The sequence below is a fragment of the Suncus etruscus genome, chromosome 5 (assembly GCF_024139225.1).
Source record: "Suncus etruscus isolate mSunEtr1 chromosome 5, mSunEtr1.pri.cur, whole genome shotgun sequence".
Classification (NCBI taxonomy): domain Eukaryota; kingdom Metazoa; phylum Chordata; class Mammalia; order Eulipotyphla; family Soricidae; genus Suncus; species Suncus etruscus.
This window is the reverse complement of record NC_064852.1, coordinates 26277664-26300596: the sequence shown is the minus strand read 5'-3', so window position 1 is coordinate 26300596 and position 22933 is coordinate 26277664. Positions and strand designations below refer to the sequence as shown.

The following is a 22933-nucleotide window of genomic DNA, read 5'->3' as shown; positions in this document are numbered from 1 at the left end:
CAATTCATCTATACAATGTATATAACCCCTCTGATATATTTCCCCTCCTCCACACCAGAGCCCCTTCTACTCCCTCATCTCCCAATCCGGATTCGTTATTTTCCCCTTAATTGACCCTCTTTACCTTCAGTTCTTTAATTTGCTAGGTGCCAAGACCGAACTCCTGCCCCAACAGATTCTGCCCTTTTGCACACCCCTACAAAGCTCATTATTACTCCTTAACTCTCTCACCCCCAACCATCAGTACCTCACATTTATCCTTTTTAACTTCAGTACTACACAGTTCTAATCACAGACCAAAGTCGTGAATTGGATTTAACACCCCCAACTATTTCAAAAGACATAAAATGGACACATGTCTTTTGAATATTTTATGTGTATTTTCTTTAACAGCTATAACTCTTTCTAAATATTCTTTTACCGTGACGATTCTACTCACTTTTTATCTTGTCTTCTCTTTTGTGAGCTGTTCAATAAGGAATTTTGTTGGAAGAGTCTCTCAGTTTAATGCTTATGATTGAACCATGTCATGGGGATTGTTGGACCTGTTCTTATGGCCCCCATATGTGCCGATAATGCCACGTGGCATTGTTCCTTGTTTGCATAGGCACATTAAAATGGGAAAATACTATACATACAAATAAGTTCTTATATAATAGAGATTGGAACACACAAATCTCGTAGTGCAATGGGGCCTTACACCCTGAACATTGATATAATGACCTGGCACAGGCCTCAGAAGAATGGGCATCCCCCATTCACCCCTGAACCAGGGAAGCTATCTACGAAACATCCAAGGTTTTTTATAGCAACACCTGGAAGCAATCCTCTACCAGGGAAGACCCTACCATGGCTCTGACATTGACCTGCTCAAAAGAGACTTCCCTTAACACTAAGAAGACTTGACAACAACAATGACCTGCTTACAGGATAAGGTTCTCTGCATTGCCCTTTAATTGTGAGGTGAAACAAGAAGACGCTCTGCACCATACTGACTGCAATATAGGATATGCAGACTCCAGGATCTTTAATACAGAAACATAATACCAACAACAGAGACTGTGTGAAAAATAAAAGTGTATTGGCACTACAGACAATGACCTGGATTGGACAAACTAGTTTGCCTGGAGCCTAGAATTGGTCTTATGCCAGGAAACTTCAGGGGCAGGGTCTCCTTGTATTTAGGCCAAGGCTTTTCCTTTCCATGTCCCTCATATTTTGGTGGGCCTATACAAACAATAATTGCCACTCTAACACCATTTTACTGTGCTCCTTTGACTCTAATCCTTAAGTAAAACAACCCACTTAAACATTTGAGGTTAACTTAAACTAATATGCATGTGCATGGAAATGTTAAAAAGTATTTTGCCTTCAATGTTTAAAGAGTTACATAAGTTTTATGTCTTTAGATTGCTTTGTGTGCTGCTAAGAAATATTATGTACTACAATCTGGGGACTTGAGGGACAAAGTAATTGTACATGGGTTCTGTTTAATTTTCTTAATGTTCTTTGGCTGAAAGTTCAAAGTTAAGATATCAGCAATGGGACTACTGAGAATTCTGTTTATGGGTGATTGTCCTTCCACTGTAACTTTACCTTGTCCTCTTTCTTTGCATCTTTGTTCTCATAATTAAAATTAAAAATTAATTTAAAATGAGTTAACAAACAGTAAAACTGCAGTGGGGACATTCTTATTTTCATACTGTGAATTTTCTTTGAAGGGCTCTATGCCTAGGAATGTGCTCTGGTGACCATATCTCAGGCAGAGGTTCCACTGGGCAGGAAGAAATGACCCAGAGGCACTCATGAGAGATAAAAGGCAGGGGGTGAATGCTCCCAGCAAGCATATGATTTGCTTCAGGTTATAAAAGAATTACATTTTTAACATGGAATCAAATAGAATCTCTCTTTCTCATCTTTATGCCTTAATGTTTTAGGGCTGTAGCAAAAGGACTGAAGCAAAAGAAGTCTGGCAAACCAAATTCCACAAATCAAATAACTCTGAGGATCCAGGATGGTGTGGGGTGGGGATCCCTTAGTTGGTTTCATAAGGACCTGCTAGTCAAAGGCAAATGTGGAAGAGTCAAATATGGCCAACACTGTGTGTGGGCAGCCAGTGGGCACTACCTGGCAGGAAGAAGGAGGGAACTGATTCAGTTATAGTAGGACAATGCTGAAAAGAATTTTATTTTCCTTGGCTATCTCCAAGACTAAGGGCTTTCAGTGGCCCCTTCACCTCCCGGTCTAGCTGAAATTGACAAAGAGGCCTGAACTTCTTATAAACTTTGACCAGAGATGGTACAGAATTGACCCTAATGAAAAATACATCCTCTCCTGTCCTTCCAAATGCACATGGTTTTCATCTACAATTCTAGAAATCAATTGAATGGAAGCACTTGTATCAGTGAGTTAGCAAGCAAGAATGCACTAATTTTAAGGAATTCTCCCTAAGGAAATCAAGGATACAATTATATGATTCTAATCAAAGTAGGCACTGAACAAAAAAAGCACAAATCTGAGGAGACCTGTGCACCTTCTTGTTCATTGCAACATTAGTCACATAGCCAAGATTGGAAATAACTCAAGAACCCCTATCTGAATGAATAGATGAAGAAAATGGGGGATATAAATACAGTGGAATACTACACAACTCTAGTTGGCTGAAAGTTGAAATCTTGTCAATTGTAATGACACAGAGGAACCTAAAGGATATTATGTTTAATGCAATAGGTCTTTTTATGCTTTACAGAATATGTCAAATGGGGGAGAAAGAAAACTGTAATATGATATCCACCTATTAGCCCCAAACAAAGGTGTCCCCCCAACTTCCTCCTTCCTTAAACCTCTTCCTTTGATGTACTTCTCTCACTCTCACTCTCACTCTCACTCTCACTCACTTCCCACTGCTGGTATTGGGAATTGGTTTTTATAAAGAAAAGGGAGTTCTGGCCTGGGGTCTCATGGAGAGAGCATGAGGCAAAAGGTCACGGAAGCCATGATCATTCTTTCCTGACTGGCTTGGTTGATTATTTCTTCACTACTACCCTGCTTCTTCAGACATGGCCACATGGGGTTTAGAAATATATGGTGCCTGGGGTGATCTCATAACTCATGTATTTTTATTTTACAGAAAACTACCATATGATTTCACTCACATTTGAAAGCAAAATAAAACTATTGAACAAGAGCAAAACAGAAAAATTCTGAGTCAAACTCTGATAACAAAATAGTCTGCCAGTGAGTAAGGGTAAGAGCAGAAAGGAAAGGGGGGCCAAGTTTATGATATTGGGAAGAAACCATATCTTGATGGTAAACATAATAGAGTATATACAGAAATTGATTCATTTATTGAAGCTTGTCTATTATAAACCAATGTCACTTTTGTTGGTTGTTTGGGCCACACTCAGTGGCGCTCAGAGAATATTCTTGGCTTTGCACTCAAAAATCACTCCTGGCAGGCTCGGGGGACCATATGGGATATCCGGGTCCATCCCGGCTAAGCAGCATGCAAGGCAAATGCCCTACCACTGTGCTATCTCTTTGGCCTCTCAATGTCACTTTCTTTCTTGGTCACAACCAGTGATACTCAGGGTTACTGCTAGCTCTGTGCTCAGAAATAGCTCCTGGCTTGGGGGACCATATGGGATGCTGGAGATAGAACCCAGGTTTGTCCTGGGTCAGCCACGTGCAAGGCAAACACCCTTCCACTGCACTATTGTGCCAACCCCCACAATGTCACTTTTTTTAAAAAAATTAAAGGTGGCATCAAGAAATCAATGATCAAATTTGTTTATTCATGATGTATATGAAGAGTATTGTGCTGAATGAAATGAATCAGGGGGATATAGACATAAAACGATCACATTCATTCTTGGAATATTTAGGAATATACATCTCATAATAATATCCAAAGACAATAGAGATGAGGGTCAGAAGGACCAGTCCATGTTGTTGTAGATTGGGTTTTGATTCTGGTTTCGTGGCTTTGGATTTGGTGTTTATGTATGATCATTTTTTATTTCTACTCAATTTTCATACACCTGTTTGGTCTTGGTACCCTCCATTATTTCCCCCTCAATTTGTGAGGCAGAACAAGATGGTTCAAGTTATGTGGTTCTGGTTGGAGGAAAGGAAAAAGAAAGAGAAAAAAAGGGTGGTAAAAATCAAACAAGAAAGAAACGGGAGTCCCTCTAGAGGCTATAAAAATCAATTTAAGAGAAGACAGGGAAAAAGGAAGAAAAACATAAAAACCATACAAAAAATCCAACAAAAGAACCCTAAAAGCACCACAGCAATAAAGACAACAACCAAACAATAACCATGGTCCTGAAGTAAAAACAAAACAAAGCACACAAAAAAGAAAAAAACAACAACAACAACAATAACAAAAAATTTATGCTTTTTTGCATACAAATAATATTTTAACTACAAAGGCTTCTTGGCTAATTACTGCTTTTCATCATTCTCATTCTTCTTTAGGATTACTGTTATGGTTTTTCACAGAAGTGTTCACAAAATCACCAAACAGACCTTGAGTCCATAAGCTACTGGATAACAGCAAGCTGATGGGGAGCGATAGAGACATTAGAGTTTCTAGAGAAGGATGAGAGCCAAGACTTCCATCCATCATCAGTGCCCTCTGCCTATTCTGGTGAACTACAGACTCTAGACAATTTTCTGAATCATTAAAGGCAGCTTAGATTCTTGTCTGTTTAGCATTAAGTACATTTCCTTGCATTTGATTGCTTTGTAAATTCATCATCAGCCTGTGGCATTTTAGTTATTTAGTTATAAAATGTTCACTTCATTAGACAAACAAACCACATATTCTTTGATGTTGACCCCAATACCTGAGCTTTCATGTCCAGTTCCAAAGTCCCCTGGGCCTGTCCTCCCCTGCCCCAACCAACTACACATCCAAGGATGAGTCAACATGTCAAGTAAATCAAAGCAAAACCAGTTGCACAAATCATTTTGCCTCAAGACAAAACCCCTTAGAAAATCAGGGCAAGAGCACAGCTGTAGAGTTCTCCAGGTGGGGTTCATACTGAGCTATAGTAGAACCTCTTCACAGAACTGAGTCCACACAGGAAGAGACTACAAGTAGAGTTGCCCCAAACAGGAATTAATTGTTTGTTTGTTTGAGGGGCACACCCAAATAACTCCTGGCTTTATGTTGAGGGATTCCTTCTGGCAGTTCTTAGAGAATTCTAAGTGAATGAGCCACATGCAAAGAAAATGTCTTAATTTCTGAGTACTATCTCTCTAGCCCAGGAATTGGTTGTTTTGCATCTTAGTTTGAACTTTTCTATTTAATTCCTGACCTAGAACATAATTAGACAAAAGATGGCAAATTCCTATCTGCCCTTCACCCATTCCTCATGTGTCAACATCTTCCAAAATCACACTTCATTGCTCACATCAAAAGTTAGCACAGTTGAAAAACATTATTATTTTTTTATTGAGACCATTATTAATTACAAGTTCTTCAGAGTTGGATTTATTTTTAAAATAATATCTTTATTTAAACACCATGGTTACAATCATGATCGTAATTGGGGACACCCCCTTCATCAGTGCAACCAACATTCCCATCACTGATTTAAAACAGTGACAGTGAATTAGAACCATTTCTACCACCACTGTTGACTTCCCTCCACCAAATTTCCCAGTGTGCATTCCATATCTCTAGCCTTAGCCCCCTGGCCTGCCAGTGTAACTGAGCCATTTTAAGTTTAGATTGTTATAGTTTGGGTCTCTTGAATCTATTGTCATTGGCTTTAGCATGGGTATTTAGTTCTGATCTTTATTTTTTCCTCCACCAATGCACCTGGGCCCCACTCCCATCTCTCTTTTCTTTTTTCAATTTGTAGAAAAATGCAGAAGTCTGAGGTAAAACAAATTCATGTAATTCATGTCCCAAGGTCTATGAAAAAGGTGAGAGCCCCTCTCTAGAAGATACAAATAGAATTAAAACAAAAAGGGGGTGGCACTTTTTTTTTTTTTTGCAAAGGCATAGCAAACATTGAGGAAATTAAAAAGGAAATACCCTTGGCCTAAAACAAGAAAAACAGGATATCTCTACCAATGAAGCATCCTGTCATAAGACTGACTACAGGCTCCAGCCCAAGTTCTTTCTTCATGGACTCATGAAAAGTTCTACTCAATCGTGGTTGTTGTAGTCAGGTTTCTGTAATTAGAAATCTTCGGTTTTATACAGATCGCATGTCACAGCTGGGGTGTCATGGAGTGTCTTCTGATTTCATCTCACCATTAGATGGCAAGGTGAGGAAACCTGCTCTGAAAGCAAGTTGTGGTTGTTTCCTGGTTGTCAGAGTATCATATGAGCCCACCCTGGAACAAGTCAGTGCCAGGGTGGCATTAGGGCCTCCCCAGGTGGAAGTTTGATTTCTAGTGTTGGTTCAGATAACTGTGCTGGTTCCAAAGATGAGATCCAAGGTTCAGGGTTGGAGGTTGATGTTTGATCAGCTGAGGCCTAAGTAGAATCACTATGACAAATGTGAAAAACATTATTATTGACCCTGAAGATCTTTTTTTTTTTTTTTTTTTTGTGGTTTTTGGGTCACACCCGGCAGTGCTCAGGGGTTATTCCTGGCTCCGTGCTCAGAAATTGCTCCTGGCAGGCACGGGGGACCATATGGGACGCCGGGATTCGAACCGATGACCTTCTGCATGAAAGGCAAACGCCTTACCTCCATGCTATCTCTCCGGCCCCGACCCTGAAGATCTTACTCCTCTCAAATGTTACCATCAAAATCTCAACAGTTTATGGCCACTCCCTTGCTCTTTGCTTCTTGGATGCCTATCAACAAACTTTATTTATTGCTAAAATGAAGCATGGCATAGGAGCTAAATGCCACATTCTAGAACCAGATTGAGTTCAAAGGAAAGTTCTTAGGGCTAGAGAGCAAGCACAGGTTTAAGATGATTACCGTTCATGTTATTGACTCCATTTCAATCCCTTAGGTACCACTAAGAGTGATCACTGATCACAGAGCCAGGAGTAGGTCCTGAGAAACTCTACCATGTGGCCATAAACCAAAGCCAGATTTGGTCCTTATTAACTGTATGACAGTTTCTCAGCTCTCACAAAAAAAAAATGGTAAAAATAATATAGTGTGATCATATATATTAATATATATACATATATATATAACTCAGTTATAACAATTTCGGTAACAAAGTTAATATAGCCTGGGTTACATACCAAATTGAGAAATGAGGAAACTAATTACACTACTTTAATCAAATATAGCCCTTTGTATTAACATGCTTTTGGACATAAATCTTTCTAAAATGTAAGTCAAACACATCCCCTACACAGCTAAGTTCCTTGGTTGCTTACAGTGATCTAAAACTTCAGTTCACATACATGTATACATACATGTATGTGTAAGTTTGGCATTAACATGTGTGTTAGTGGGCCAATACTTGAAGTGAGAAATTTTCCAGAAAGTAAATGTCTGTTAATTCTCCAAAGTCAGTTAGCTTTATTCAGGTGGGGCATAGTTTCCTAGAGCAGTCACTTCAGTCAGAGCTGAGTGGAAGAAGATCTGAGTCTGGTGGTACAGCCATAGCCTTACCCTTCCCTGACACTGGAATAAATTGTAACATGTGACACCAATGACCTGATATTCTAATAGTAGAGTTCTATTTTCCTGTCACTATTGAAAGTGGAACAAGTGAAGCTTTTACAAGGATTGCATGTAAAAAAAATAATGTGAAAATCACAATTTAATAGACATGACATGCATGTGCATTTTACAAGCAAATTGTATTACTTTTGGAAAGTACAATAGATGATATATATGTTGAACCTCTTTATTCACTTCTGCTTCCTTTACAGTAGTAGCCTGATCACAGAAGATAATCAAGTTTGTGAGCTTGTGTCTACAGAATTAAGCCATAATTTTTGACCTTCAGCCCCTTATGACTTCATCTTTGTGAATCCTCTCAAATTTACATTCCTGTGAACATATCCTAAATATAACAACTTTAACACATTTTTGATCATGTAACTTTTTCCCCTTGTATCTTATAAATGCACTAACTACAAAATAAATATGTTAACTTGGTGCTTAATGTTTGATCATTAGCATTCCTCAGTATAATGTATTCCAAAGTGCTCTGAAAAAAAGAGTGAGATAACATTTGGTTTATTCAGGTAACAAAAATCATTTTAATGATAAATCAAAGCTAGATAATCAAGAACAAAATTTATCTACAAATCATCAACCATAATTCATTCTGACTGCAAGATGTTAAAAATATACAAAAGGAGTACAAATGTAATACCCTGTACCACAAAGCAATTTAATAAACTGACAGAAATGATTATAGATTGAAATATATATGACAGTATATATTTTGAATAATATTAGCAAGAAAGTGACATTGCCTCCTGGGCTCAGACTGTGTATATATTACCAAAATCATCTTAGCCCAAACAAAAATTAATCCTGGCTTAAGAAAGGTCTTTACTTGGTTAAGAGTTGAGAGTAAATGAAGAGGGTGGTAAAAAGAATATCTTGCTTCATGAATATCTGTGGGAACAAGAAGATGATTGCCAAAACAATTACCTACATGTCAGATCCTTTAGCCAATGGAAGAGGCCCTGGATTGGGGAGGTGGGAGAGAAATGTGGTGGGGGCAGGTTAAAAAGCACTCTTATTCTATACCCTGTTAGTTTAGTGGTTTACCAAATAAAGGGTGGATTGAGCTCAGTTGTCATAGTATCTCTGGGAAACTTTCTCTATTTGCAGTCACACATTTACTGGTGAACATAGATTATTTCGAAAGTCTCTTTCAGTTTTGGAAAAGGAGTTCCTGAGTCTGACTTGCCTGAGAATGCCAGCTACAAAAAGTTCAGTCAGCTATTTGGACTCCAGGGACTGAGCCTAATCTATAGCTACTTCCCCTATCACACTGCAATGAAAGGTGACTTCTTGGAGTTTCAACATTTTACCAAATTTTTCTCCTTTAAAAAATCATCTTAGTGCTGGAGATAAAACATGCTTTGGACCTAAAGGGCCTGAGTTTGATGCCCTAAACCCCATCAGAATACCAACCGAGAGGGGCTCCACAGCACCATCAAGAATAGCCCAAATATGGAGTGATAGCACATCAGTAAGGCATTTGCCTTGCACACAGCCAACACAGGACAAACCCCGGTTCATCCTGGCATCCCCCATGGTCCCCTGAGCCTGTCAGGATGACTTCTGAATGCAAAGCCATGAATAATCCCTGAGTGCTGCCAGGAGTTACTCAAAAAGCCCCCCTCCCCAAATAAGAATGACTCAAAACAGAGACAAAGGGTTTAATACTAAAAGTTTATGATTTGTTCATCCTTCTACAGTAAATTATATAAAAGTAAGAATATGTCTTATAATAATTGTAATTGTAATTGTAGCATAATTGTATAATTATTATATAATTGTAGCATAATTGTATAATTGTAGCATCTACTATATGCCTTTCATTGCTATATGTTATCTCATTTTCATATATATGGAACCTCCTAAGAATGTGGCTTGCCATGTCTGCCTGAAGGAATAACTTTCAGGGAACAAGGCAAGATTTACCCTAGTGATTTGCAAACTTAATTGCACTTTGAATATGCTGAATAACTTTGAAATGTTCTTTTTCCCATATTATTTCAGGGATACAGAACGTCTCTTTGGAGTGATAAAAATGTTCTGGAAATCCATAATGGCAAGCATGGCCGAGCACTCCAATGTAATTTAGTGACAGGGAATTATATACTTTCAAATGGCTAGATCATTTTATTACATATTATGTCTATTTTATCACAATAAAAATGAGTCTCTTCCCCTGAATTGAACTCCTAAAATTCCAAGGGACCTGTACTCACATAACAGATTAACAGAATTTTCAGCAGTGCCCCCAACTGATTTCCAGTCAGTGTCCAGCACCATGACTTAGAACAGCACCCCTCAAATTTAACTTCAATGTTCACATGAATTGCCTGGGCAATCTGAAAACTGCAGCCTGAGATTGAGTAAGACTGAATAGGAAGTTAGAAATTATACTTCTGCATTTCTATCATGCTTCCAGCACCAGAAGCTGCTGCTACCTAAGGACCAAAATTAGAGGGGCAAAGGCGTGTGCCTCGTCATATGTTGGAAGTTATAATTTCTTTCTCCAGAACTCCTCATTGCTGGGATAACTAATGGTGTCCTAAGATGATAGGCAGGCAGAGGAGTCCATGCATAAACAGTCCAGGAGAAAATTGAATTCAACTATGCTAAATAAGCATCTTCTTGGGGGCCTTGATATGTTAGTGTATGTATGAGTCTTCAAATCTCCAAGAGGTAGTTAAAGGTGTGTGTCATTCTCTGGTCACTCATGGCCCAAGACAGATCAGAGATTTGCAGAGCAAAACAGTTCTGGTGGGACAAGAAAGAGAAAGGCAATTGCCTTGGAGAAGCAATCTGTGAGATCTACTGGGAAAACCCTGAAGTCAGCTACCAGTACAGACAGACACACCCTAGGATAGAACTGAGGGGAGAAGATAATCTTGTTGATGCCTCTATCATTGACAGTTTCTATAGGAGATGCCCTCAAAAACACAGCCTAGTGCATGAATACCTGAGACCCAATCGCCTGTGTCACTTATCTTGAGGTCTGTGACTTTGAATGTACCTATTTTACTGAAAGGAGTTGGCTTCTTCCTCCCTCCAAGAAGGAAGGGTTTACTCTGGGATGTTGCTTCCATGCTAACAGTTCAACATGATGGGCTACCCCACTAGACAGCCAGAAGGAAGCAAGGTGGTACCTGGGGGATTGCTCATGTGGGTGCATTTTGGAGACTTACTAGGTAAGGAAAGAACAGAGGGTTCATTTTTGTTGTTGTTTGGTTATGGGACCAGACTTGACAGCACTCAGGGGTTACGCCTGGATCTGTGCTCAGAAATCATTCCTGGCAAGCTCCATGGACCATGTGGGATGCCAAGAATTGAACCCAGGTTGGCCACATGCAAATACCTTACCAGTTGTGTTATTACTCTGGCCCAAGGGTTCCTTTTTAATGGCTCTAGAAAGCTCAAAAGAAACATCTAAGCACTGAGGTCTAAGTTTAAACGTAGTAGCTGTCAGCTGCTGACTTTTCTCTCTGTTCACCCCAACCCCAAAGCAAGTCCTATTAGTCCTACCAATTCAGCTCAAGCATTCTTTTTCTGATTCTAACAGCCACTATCTCATGTCTCTGGCTCCAGCCACGTTTCTCAGTCCAGGCTTTCTTTGCGCTACCCTAAAGTAACCTCTCCGAAAGGCTGGTCTGGTTGAGTTTCTCATAAAGGTGATCAGGAGGAAATTGAGCTCCTTAACCTCCCCCCAAGGAACTCAGAAGTAGGGTTCTAGCTCCATTTTAATGTTTTTACCACTGATCTACAATATTATGAGATTTTTAGGATTTAGCTTTATATTTCTTTCTGTAGATGTTTCCACTCCCATCATCATAGTTCAAATGCTAGCCTACCATGGAGAGATTGCCTACTCTTTCTTTCCTGCTTCTTCCCCTTTTCCTCCAGAGACCACCATGGTTTTCACTCCATCTAGAAATACTTTCCCTACTCTTTGCCAACTCGTTGGATTTAGTTCTTCACATTCATGAATAAAATTTCACATTCCTGAGTACTTGTCTCCTTAACTCACTTATCATGATTATTTCAAAATTCATGTATGTTGCCTAAAAAAGCACAAGTTCACCATTTTGATGTAAGAGTACATCACCAGTTTCATTAACCAGTCAACTATTGATGGGCACGTAAGATTATTTCATTTGGCTACTGTGAAAAATGATGCTGTGACTATATGGCTGCAAATATTCTTTTGAATACATCTTTTCATGTTTTTTGGTTAAAATACCTAGACATAGTATTGCTGGCTGATATAGGATATTTTCATTTTTTTAAGGAATCTTCACATTATTTTCAATGGATTGAGTGGCTTTGGGCCACATCCAGCTGTGCTCAGGGATTACTCCTGACTTTGCTCTCAAAGGTCATTCCTGGCAGAATTCAGTGAGCTGTACCTGCTATACTAATTCTCTGGACCCTGGACCATTTTCTTTAGAAGCTGTACCAATTTATATATACCAACAATATATACAATATATATATATATATATATACTTTTTACAAGAGTTCTTTTGCTTCACAATAATACCAATAGTTGTTTCCATTCATTGTGAAACATGCAATTCTCATATGTGTGAGAAGGATTTTGAGTTGCATTTCCCTAATAGTAAGCATTTTTGAGCATTTTTGTGTGTTTTTGAGCATTTTTGTATTTAATTTTTATGTTTTTCTTTTTTGCAGAATCATTTATTCAAGACTTTTGGTTATTATTTTTCACCGAGCTTTATGGGCTCTTTATATACTTTGGACATAATATAGTTTATATATTTTAGATATATAAATAAACTTTATTTATTTGGATATTATATACTTGGCTAACATAGGATATTCTAATAATTTTTCCTAAGTTCTATCTTACCTTTTTGTTTTTGTGGTAATATCTTTTACTATTTTTTTGTTTTGTTTTGTTTTTGTTTTGTTTTGTTTTGTTTTTGGGCCATACTCGGTAATGCTCGGGGTTACTCCTGGCTATGCACTCAGAAGTCGCTCCTGGCTTGGGGGACCATATGGGATGCCAGGGTATCGAACTGTGGTCCATCCTAGGCTAGTGCTGGCAAGGCAGATACCTTACCCCTAGCGCCACCACGCCGGCCCCATATCTTTTACTTTTTTTGTTCATTTATTTGGTAATGTTAAAGGTTAAACTCAGAACCTCAAATATGCAAGGCAAGAAGCAAGTAACGTATATCCTAGAGAATACAGGTTTCACTTTTTAATTTCATGTATAAGATCTTTTTAATTTTATGTATTCCCAATTGTTTATTTTTTCTTTTGTTTCCATTGTCATTATTAGTGAGTCTCCAAGTACATTTCTGATATTAAGGTCCTGGAGTAAGTCACCTATGTTCTAGTCTGTGTATTTTATGATTTGGGGTGTAGCACACAAATCTTTCATTTCTCTTTAGTAGTGATCTAGTTGCTTCTTTTTTGTTCTGTGACAGTTCAGTTTTCCCAGGTTCATTTGTTTTTTGCTTTTGTTGTTTTTTTATTAATATCTTTATTTAAGTACCATGATTACAAACATGTTTGTAGTTAGGTTTAAAAATATGGAATGCTTCACAAATTTGTGCATCATCCTTGTGAGGGGCCATGCTAATTTTCTCTGTATTGTTTCAATTTTAGTGCATATGCTGCCAAAGTGAGTACACCAGTCTCATTTGTTAAAGAATCCTTTCCTTCCATTTGTGTTGTCTTGCTTGGTTTCTTTATTATTGATTAAATCTCCATATACGTAAGTGTATATTGGAATTATATTTTATTCTGTTTATCTATATGGCAGTTTTTATGTAATACTGTACTTTTGAGGGGTTATAATTTCAGGGCCATACCAGGCAGCTCTCAGGACTTACTCCTTGTTCTGTTCTCCAGGATAGCTTCCTGGCTGGGTATATGTGATCAAACCTGGGTCAGCTACATGCAAGACAAGTGCCTTATCCCTGTACTATTTCTCTAGCTCTAATACCATATTATTTTAGTGAAGCTAAATAGTTTTAATTGAATGACAATTATTTAGAATGATATGAGGGGAAAAGAAAGAAAGGAATATACATTTAAGAGGAAACACAATCTTAAAAGAAAGCATAGAAGCATAGATATATTGAAACATATGGGGCTGGAGCAGTGGTGCAAGCAGTAGGGCAAGTGCTAACCTAGGACGAACCGCAGTTCACTCCCCAGCATCCCATATGGTCTCCCAAGCCAGGAACAATTTTTGAATGCATAACCAGGAGTAACACCTGAGTGTCACCAGATGTGGCCCCCCCCCCAAAAAAAAAAGCAAAAAAGAAATATTGAAACATAGAAATATATGTGTTCAAGGGATAACATAGAAAGAACAATCATGCTTCCTGACCTCCCTCCCTCCCTCCCGTCCTTTCACCCTCCCTTCTTCCCTTCCTCCTTCCCTCCCTTCCTTTCTTTCCTCTTCTGTTTCTTCTCTTTTTCTCCCTTCCTTTCCCCTCCCACCCTTCCTCCCTCTCTTCAACCTCAGCCTACTATTCATTTACTACTGTCTAATTGGAGAAATGTCTGTCTTTCTACATATAATCATATATATACATATATGTATATATATATAGAGAGAGAGAGAGCCCTTGTGCCTTCCCACCGCCAACTCACCCTGAATCCCTTTTCAGCTGCCTCATCTGTATGACCCAGTAAAATTCTCTATGACTTTTCCAGCAAAAAAGTAAACATGCTTTTCTGCTTACCTGTCTGTTATAATCCCTTTCACTCTTGTCTTCATCTCCTGCCAAACCATGTATCTATCTGTTTCATAGTCCATACAGTACTAATTAATTAGGTAAGAAGACTAAGCAAAAATACCATGGACTATCAGAAAGAGGCAAATAACAACCACAATTGGGCCTGGTGTTTGGAGTCATCTTTTTCCTGCCACAGGATTTTCACAAATATGAATTGGTTATGTCTCTAGTCAACTGTCATTTTAATCTTATTTCACTGATTTACAGGTTGAAAACAAGTCTCCAAAAGGCTCAGGTTCTTTCCCTGAATCCTACAATCTGCCAGGGATGAGGCAAGACCTGTAATTGGGTAGGTCTTTTAAGTCCATGTCTGAGTGAAACAAAATAAAAGTCAGAAGAGAAGAAGCAGAGCTTACTAAGGAGTCTTTTATTCCAAAAGGTTCCCAATAGCATTAGTGGATTTATTCTCATTCCAATCCCTGCATAGCTAGTTTTATCTCTGGACCAGCTGAGTGTTGTTCAGCTCTGAACAGGATTCACCTGCCTTCTCTTGAATCTTCACTTGAATATTCTCTTGAATCTTCACCTACAACCTGCTTCAGGTTTTTTCACAGTCTGTTTGCCCATCTTCTTCATAATGATAGCACAGCGGTAGGGCATTTGCCTTGCATGCAGCTGACCCAGGACAGACCTAGTAGTTTGATCCCCAGTGTCCCATATACCCCACCACCACCCCACCCCCCGAGCCTGACAAGTTTTGAGCACAGAGCCAGGCATAACCCTTGAGTGTCACCGGGTGTGACCCAAAATCAAACAAACAAACAAACAAACAAAAATGATGAGTCTTTCTTCCCTTCATTTGAATTTGTTTCTTTAACCAAATTTAAATAAGAGTTTAAATCAGCTAAAACCTACTTAGCAGAACCTGATTTGAGTCATGCAAACAATCAATGCTCCCTACTTGACTAGGTGCTGTACCCCCAGTTTCTAGCTTTCTAAGGTTGATCTTTGGGAGCCATCCCCTTATTCTGACCTACCCCTTGCCACTTCCCTTCTGCCATGAAGCTATTTCTTCTGGAGGCAGTGGGATAGAAGGCAGAAGAGCCAGTATGGGACCATGACACACAAGGTTTGTCTTGTGGAAGTCCACAAGTTGAAGCCCACAAGGTTTATCTTTGCTTGGAGTTTCTAGGGTGCATTGTCCCCCCAACAGGACTCATGCAAGGAGAGTGCAAGTTTGGGGATACAGAAACATTGCCCATGAAGCCTATCTAATACAGCCTCAAATGCAAAACAAATTTATAATCAGCCAAAATGTCAACATTTTAAAGGAAGACAAGATCATTTTACTTTAGCCTCAGGTGCCACAATAGCTCTGTGCTTCTGAGTTTGTCTTTATTTAAAAATTAGATGTTTTGTTCAGCTTGGATTTTTTGCATGATTTTGATTTTTGTAGTGTAGCATCAAATATTATCTATATTGTGGGTTGGGCCCACATAAACCTCATACCTCAGACCAGGACTCCACTTGCCTCACCCAAAACCCAACTCTTGTTCTTCCTAGACTAAAAAAAAAGAGGCTGATTGTGTTAGAAAATCATGACCATGACCCCACTTCAAGGTTCTGATAGAGCAAACTTGAAAAGGTACCCATCCTAACAACTTGTTCAAGAGTACTCCAATCATAGCCCCATGGTTATGTGCAGTTACCCATTACCATTTGAGTAGTTAGTTTTAAAAGTTCCATGCTGGAACTAGAGAGAGAGTATAGCAGGAAGGGTGCTTGCTTTGCATGTGGCCAACCATAATTTCATACACAGTACCCAATATGGGTTCCTTAAGCCTGCCAGTAGTGTTCCCTGGGCACTGTGCTAAGAGTCAGTCCTGAGCATCACTGTATATAGTCAATAAACAAAACAACACAAAACAAAACTCCCAGGTTTACTTAATTCAGGATCCTCGAAAGGCAAAGCATTCATAAAGATATCAAACATGTTCCCTTGCTCCAAACAAATAAGTTCATGTTGAAAGCATGAAACTTTTGATGCTAAAACTGGAAGAGTTCTTAGAAAACTGAATTTCCCAAGACATTGTTTACTTCCCCTAAGTTCTCAAAGTGCCAACTTAAGAAAAGAAAATGATGGCCACCAACTCTTCCCAAGTAGTCTGATTTGGGCTGAAACTCTAGGACCTTCTCTAAATGCAGGCAGGCAGATTCCCCTTGTATGCAGCCAAACCCAACACTCTCCAACAGAAACAGCGCAGCTTCATGACTGAACTCAAATAATATTGGCAGCTAAATTTTTTCAGGTAGGACCAAACTATAGGTTGAAAACTCTAAGATATACTTGGAATGGGGGTTACCTACCACTGGAAACCTCAGCAGCTTCCATCCATACCTGTCAGAAAATGTACCTCCATTATTTAGCGTCATAAACTCTTTCCAAGTAGTCTGATCTGGGCTGAAACTCTGGAATAGGGGTGAGCAAATTCCTCTTTCTGCTGTCGCACAGCAGCCAACAGTCACAACTGACACCCTCCAACAGAAATGGCCCAACTCCACTACTGAACTCAAATAATATGAGCAGTTGAATATTCTCAAGTGGGAAAAGACTAGAATTCTGAGACATCCTCAGAATGGATTGTCATGGATTCCTCTTTCTGCCTAAATGCACAGCAACCCACAGCCCTATCTGACACCCTCTGACAGAAAGGCCCACAATTCAACAATATCAAACAGTCACACCATCAAATTTGTTCCATAGCTATACATGCTAAACTATGCAGCTGCATATGTGTGATCTCAAAATTTTATAGAAGTGTCAGCCCAGAAGGATCACAGCAAATCTGATGGAAAAGTTGCATAGAAGACCATCAAGCTCAGTGAGCCTCAACAGTAACACAAGAGCTCAGTAAATCCTCAGAAAATTGTTGAGAAATACAACAATTATTACGAATTGACCCTTCTTGATCTAAGTTTTGATGATTCCATTTGCCTTTATATTGAAACAAACAATATGAATTTTGTGCCTGCATGTGAGCAGGCTAGATGGTGGGTGAGAAACTGGGGACACTAGTGGAGAAGTCACTTTAGTGGTGATTGGTGTTCAATCATTTAATGCTTCAAACAAATGCATTATGAACAACTTAATAAATCACAGTATTATCATTTAAATATGTAAGTGCTGACTGAAAGCCTCTAATCAATAATCCATCCCATCAAGATAGGACCAACACTGTGGCTATACCTTCTCAAACCTTTGACAACCTCCGCTCTCCTCTTGACCTGAGGGCATGGCTGAGTCCATGTAGTATAGAAAGCATAGTGGAGCAAAAGCAAAGTAAATGTAAAATGCAAGAACAAGCCAATGTAGAGCCCATTTTGGCAACACAGCTACACATTACTGGCAACCAAGGGGGATGTAAGTAATAAAGACATTCCCATGTTATGTCGAACTGGCTCATGTCATCCTGGGAGTTATACAGCTTGAAGAAGAGGGTGGGTAGAAAATAGCCCATAGAGTAAATGTCTCCAGAAGAACTCTGGGCTGATATTCACATACAAATATTACTTGGCCACAAACTCAAATCATCCTTCCCCCATCCCCCAAATCCCCACACAAGAAAATTCTATCTTGTTCTCTGACCTCAGTATAGCTGTCTGTGGTTACAATCAGAGGGTTAATTGAATACAATAAAAGATATATTCAAGGAGACAGCGGTAAATTAAATTAGAAGAAAACATTCCCACGGTTTAGATTTACTTCACAAGAAGACGCAAAATAGTGGTCATCTATTATTTCACTCTTGCCTGGAGGGTCAATGCAAAATAAACTTGCAGCAAATGCTGAACAAGGTAAGTGGGGGCCCCAACCCTCTCCAGAGCCTTGTTTTCATTGCCAAGAAGAAAAGATTGCCTTTAAGATGCAAATACACCATGGTAATCCTCTCAGGATTTTACACTGAAGCCAGTGGATCTCACCACGTTGGGTCCTGGGGCTTGTGAATAGAACAGCAAAGGTGAAAGGATTGTTTTGAAACCAACCTGCTTCCTGGGGGCTGAGATGTTTGCTGTGTTGCTGACACCTACTGAAGAGCCTGGGGATAGCGCTTCTCCCAGAGAGGAAGTGCCTGTTCTTGGGGGACAGTGAGACCTCCCACCGGTGAGGCCATCTGGAGCACATCACAGCCAGCCAAGCAGGCACTCGTTGCAGCCCAGGAAAGCTCCAGTTCCCAGAACACTTGCCCAGGCCACTCTGCAAAACAGGAAGGGCTGTGGCCATGTGGAAGCGCAGTTCTCATTCCTGGCTCTGGCTAAGGACACTTAGACGTGCTGAATACAAACAGGTTCCTCACATTCACGTTGGCATTTGGTTCCTATAACGGCCCGGCCCTTCCAGGTCTGAATTATCAATCCCACCCCCACCCCTTGAACCCTCACCCTCAGAAGCTTGCTTGGCTTGTCTACAGCTCCACAGCTAATAAAGAGCAAAAGTGAAAGAGGCTCAGAGTAGGCTAGCTCCATCCCATGCCCTTGTTTCTAACTTCTGTCCCCAAGTGAGGGTCTGTATAGGTCCAAATCAGACCCCTAAAAGTCCCAACAAATGAAATGCATTTGTTCCTTTCTTATTCTCAGGAGATCCCTGTAGATACTGAAGAAATAAAGAAGAAATCAGAAGAAATGAGGGAAGAAATGAAGTGGTAAAAGAAGAAAGGTAAACTCAGCAATGAGCTCATTCCAGCCTTTCCCTCCAAATTACTATTTTGTGAGTAACAAGGACATGGCGCTTAAGTATGACCTCTGCCCTATAACCTTGGAGAAGACCTGAGTCACGTGGCAAATGGTATTTGAAACAGTAAGAGATTATCCAGACCAGTTTCCCCCACACTCTTATTTCCTTCTCCCATACAGCATGCTGTTTTGTTTTATCATTGATCATGTGCCTTAACCTTGCCGCTGAGTGCATTCATTTGTAAATAAACAAATCCCTCCCAGGAGGTGCCCAGTAATCTAGCCCATCCCTTCCAACACTGAGAGACACTTACTTGTAAACATTGGAGGCCAGGGTCCTCCATGCAGAACAGCTCACAAAAGAACAGGCAAGGCCAACTTTGACAGATTTTATTTCTTTATTTTAAAAAACATGGTCAAAGAACTGGAGCAATAGCACAGAAAATAGGATGTTTGCCTTGCATGCAACTGACCTGGATACAGTCCTCAACATCCCATGTGGCCGCCTGATCCTTCCAGGAGTGCAGAGCCAGGAGAAAGCCCTGAGTACCATCGGGTGTGTCCCAAAACCAAGAAAAAGAAAAGAAAGAAGAGTATGGTTGGGGAGGAGTTGCTCTTGGTAAGATAGCCATTGGGGTAGAGAAGAAGCTAAGTGAGAAGAAATTGAGTGGCTCAGTTTTATTGTGTAGGAAGTTGGGTTTTAAAAGGCTACAGAATCGAGGTCTTAGTAAGAAGATCTTGAGATAATTATTTGGGGCTCAGACAAGGCATACAGACTTTATATGTTTTCAAAAATACACAGACTATATTATAAAAAGCAAGTCTCCTTATGAGGTAAATTAGTGAAAATTAATGAAATCTGGTAATATAAGGGAAACTGACAGAGATTTATAGGCATAGGGGGAAAAGGGTACTGAAGGCAGGTCATAAAGAATTCCAAGTATTTTTCTTCTCTCTCTTTCTGTCTTTCTCTCTCTCCCCCACTTTTGGGATGGGGGTTCAGCCACATTCAGAGGTTCTCAAGGATTACTCCTGGCTTTGGTGGTGGGAAATGTGGACTGGTTAAGGGAGTAGAACATTAAATGACTAAAACTCAATCATAAACAACTTTGTAATCCTATGCAATTCAATTAAAGAATTTATTTTTAAAAAGAATTCTGAGCCTAAGACAGGTCCAAATCATAGAAAGTGAGGCAAAACTAAGTGTAGAACAAAATCTTTTGTTCCTCAAAGCCACATTAGCCTTAATAGCAATTGTGCTTGTGTTAACTCACTTGGTTGCTTGCTTTCTTCCACATTGGAAGACATAAAAATGAGCGAACCCTTTGTTCAGGGCCAAGAATTGGCAGGGCTACCTGAACTCTTATTCTACAAGAATAAAGTTCTTTCTCTTACACCCACCTTGAACTGCAATCTCATTTCCTTGAACTTTCCCTGAAATCCTCCCAGCCCTGGACTCTAGCCATCCACTTAGCTCCCCATTGCCAGCCTGTCAGCTTTCATGTGACCTTCCAAACACAATCTCTGCATGCACAGAGCAGAGTCTCTTTGGCTTTTTAAGCAGAGGATAGTATACCATGCACAGTCTTCAGCCTCCCTCATTTCTACAAAGGAGGCAGCTTGGCAATCCCTCATCAATCAGTACAATTTAAGTAAATTTAGCAGTTCACTATGAGAGAACTCCCTGTAATGTTAGAAGTCTGACTAAGAAATTGTCAGAATGAATGTTCATCCGGGGATTAAGAGATCTCCTTCTCTTCAAAGGTATTCTACTAACCTTTGGCTGGAAATGTTCTGGGGAAGGGGAGGGATTCTCATCCCAGTTTTCTACCACTATATATTAAATTAGAGGATAAAATTCTATTGTAATGCGAACACTTCCATTTCATTTTCTTCTCCTGGGAACTTGAGATCATCAGTAAATTAATCAACCACTCCAGAGAGAAATTTAGCTCAGAGGAGAATTGTATATTTAAAAATAATAATTAGATTTAAGCAATAGTACAGTGAGTTAGGCTGCTACCTTGCATGCAGCCAATCCAGGTTCAATCCCTGAGCCTCAAGAGTATCCATGACTGTAGAGACAAAGTATGTTCTGAGCACCACCAAAAGTAATAATAAAAATAATCCTGAAATCTTCTGTTGGAGCAAGGCAGGTACTATTTTTTTTCCTATCCACCTTGCTTTCCCTTTCTTTGTTGTATTTCCATGACTACAGATCCTTGGGGATTCTCAATCTTAGGCATAGTGCTCACTAGGGGTCATACATTTGGCTGCAACACAATAAGCACATGGGATGGTACCAGGGGTTGAACTTGCTGCCCCATGCTTGCAAGGCAGGGGCTTAACCACTGAACCTTCCCCAGCTCCCCTGATTTCCCCTCAGGCTCTTCATGTACTACTTTATTTTCTTTCTACTAATCTATGAAAATCACTGTAAGTTTTACGAATGCCACATTGATTTTAAGTGCAGAACAAAAGCACAATGTGCAAACAATACCCACACTTCCCACTAAGGAAGAGTAGTCTCTCCCTGGTAGGGAGTGTCTTGAGTGTGAATAGTGGCCTGGATCATAACTCATACTGCTCATTCTGGTAACTGGCTATAACCTTTACCAGCCTTCCAAGACAAAACTGCCAGTTTAGTCCTGAGCCTTACCTTCATCATATTCTCATCCAACATCTGTCCACGACCCAACACTTTGATGAGCTAAATTTTATATCCATTGGCATAGTTTTTTAAAATCCAAAGCCATTTACTGGCAGCTACAAGAGACATCACCTAGGAACCAAGCGCAAGCAAGCCAGATTAGGTCTGAAGAGAGGCTTGTATTTGGGGAACAGGTAAGCCAAGTCCCTGAAAATGTTATCTGGTAGGATGAATCTCAGCTTCAAGCGCATTCAGATCCTACCAAGATGAAAAGTACATCAGACACACTTCTCCCTCTTCACATGGAGTTCTGCTTTGCCTTTGAATCCAGAACAACCACATGAAAACAGTGACTCTGCCTTGGAATATGCTGGTGTTCTAAGAGAACAGCATCCTGTGCACTAACTGGGGAGACAAGGCCCCTCTGGGTTAAAGGCACACAAGATGCTCCCACAGAGCAAAGTCAGAGGCCCTGGGAAGGATGCCAACCATACTGCAGGATCCCAAAATCCTTCTCCCAGAGATGCACTCATGGATGCTTTCACACCGGCCTTGCGTTCTGTGAAGACCGGGACAGCTCAAATTAATATCAACATTTCACAGAGACTAATAACAAAAACGCTCCACCAAAAAAAAATGGTCTATCAAAAGTAGATGAAACAAAGCTTTCAGATATTAAGTCCAGATGTCGGAAATACTGGAGAAGGCAGTAATTTCAGCATGCTCAGTGATATAGGGCAAAATGTGTACACTTGGAATGAATATGGCTTTCACAAAGTCTTTCCTTCAAATATTGACCAGTAAGTAACAAAGCACTTTGTGCTTCAAGATTTAATCCCCCAAAAAGGAGATTCCCTCGGGTGTTTGGCAAGCACCCCCTCTCAACATTAAGCCATAATAGCTCAATAAATAAACAAAGTCACCTTTTATTGGCCAGTGTTCAAAATGTCAAGTGCTGCTCACTAGGGAGGGCAAATAGTTCACCTTCTCTCAAGTACCCATCAATTTCAATTCTAATGACTTCTTGTGCAGTCAAAGGAGTGACAAAGTACGAAGGACAGTACCCAAAGGGAGGATACATGGTCCTAGCTCCTTAAAAAAAAAAAAAATCCCATCATAATGATAGTTGAAAATGACCGCTCTGGATGAGAATTGGGTGCTGAAAGGAA

General features: G+C 39.8%; 1 protein-coding gene and 1 non-coding gene across 2 annotated transcripts in view; both read right to left on the bottom strand.

Moving 5' to 3' along the window:
• Positions 1-22933, bottom strand: part of AQP9 (aquaporin 9) — an 837480-nt gene that overhangs the window by 501321 nt on the left and 313226 nt on the right. The window lies entirely within an intron of this gene.
• Positions 13220-13325, bottom strand: LOC126009712 (U6 spliceosomal RNA). Its single transcript, XR_007495928.1, has one exon. It is a non-coding gene; the product is annotated as a U6 spliceosomal RNA (small nuclear RNA).